This window comes from Saccopteryx leptura, chromosome 4 (assembly GCF_036850995.1).
Source record: "Saccopteryx leptura isolate mSacLep1 chromosome 4, mSacLep1_pri_phased_curated, whole genome shotgun sequence".
NCBI lineage: Eukaryota > Metazoa > Chordata > Mammalia > Chiroptera > Emballonuridae > Saccopteryx > Saccopteryx leptura.
This window is the reverse complement of record NC_089506.1, coordinates 14837169-14838817: the sequence shown is the minus strand read 5'-3', so window position 1 is coordinate 14838817 and position 1649 is coordinate 14837169.

Below are 1649 nucleotides of genomic sequence, written 5' to 3'. Positions count from 1 at the left end.
TAAAGAAGGAAGAAGGGACAATTTATAAGGATAGCTTGAAAATAGAGCCAAGACTGGCAGACAGGTCCAGAGCTCTTAGGTCACCCTCTTCGGGGCGTGGGGAGGCTGGTGAGGAACACCATCCTTACCCAATCCCCTGAGCACTCTTGGAAAGATTGTTTGCAAAGTCTCCACTCTCCCAATAAGCTGCAGTTCTCATTTACAAATTTAAAATAGAGTCAATCTTATTGTTCAATTCAAATGTTAAGGTTTTTTTTAAAGCCTAGAAAACAACACTGCAGCACAAACACATATCCACAAAGAGTAAATAACTAGTATTAGAGCTTTTCTTACTGTAATTGAGAGAAGTTTCTGTAGCTACTCATCAAATAGGAGCTGAAATAAGAGCAGGGCACAGAGGTGAAGAAATAAAGAGGGCAGGTTTTTCAGAGGACCTGCCTCTCCCCTTGTTGATGGAATTGAAGATATGCAGATGTACTTTCGGTCCTTAGTATCCTACAGGGTTGGGAACGGAGCATGTTGGCCTGAATTCTGCCCAAATTGGCTTAGGCGTGGCTGAGTCCTCTACCCTGCTAGGTTGGTACCGCCTGAGATCTCCTGCAAGGACGCTCACCTCTCTTCACACAGAACAAGACGCTGTTAAGTTATTCATTTGGAAACTGTCTCTCACAGCTCTGTCCTTCCTTTGGAGTTGATTTCCCAAATTATCTCTGTTCCCACGGCCACCTGCTTTAACGTATCCTCAGTGCAAAAACAAGAGTTCTTTCCTGAGCTTCTCCCTCCACCCACTGTGTACCACAATCTCATCTATTCTTGCAGCTTTGGTTCTGGTCTTTCTATCCGTACACACAAACATCCAAGCTGAGTCTTCTTGGAGCTCTCTGGAGTGCTAGACCCCAATCTCGAACTGTGCACGAGATGGGTCCTCTCGAATATTCAGCAGACACCACAAACACCAGTGTCTAAGATGAAACTGGTCATTGTTTTCCCTCCCACAGAGCTGCGCCCTCAGCCCTGACGCCGCTGCTGGTTCCCTGAGTCAGTAAGCGAGGCCTGGCCCCAGGCCTTCCACTCTCATTCTCAGGACTCGCCTCTCCCTCCCGCACGCCCGCCTCAAAGCCATTGCTTAGTCTTGTCATCCTAAAGAATTCTACAGCTCTCCATGCTCCTGCTTCTAACCCAGACCAGCCTAACCTTACTTCTGTCCTCTGTTAAGGAAAAATGGTGTTTTTACATTTCCTTCTGTTCTCTTTAGCCCCCATTGAAAAAATCCAGAGTGTTCTAAACACACAAATTCACGAAGCCAATTCTCCATCAGAGTATGAGAGTACTCGCGAGTGATCATGGTCTTTGTTTAGCCGTCTAGCCTTCACAGAAAGTTCGGCTCCTCTCCTTCTATCAGCATTAATTCAACTTATTTTTATTTTAACTCTTTAAGGTACCAATCTCCAACTCTTCTCAGTATTTGCCTTCATTCCAGGTGTTTCTTCAGCTTGAACTGGACTTGGCCCTACCTTTGCTTTGGCTGGGCTACTTCTTAATATGACTGTCCACATTAAATCTTGTTTTCCATTTTGTATTTAAATTTATTGGGGTAACATTGATTAATAACATTATAAAAGTCTCAGGTGTACAGTTTCATTACACTG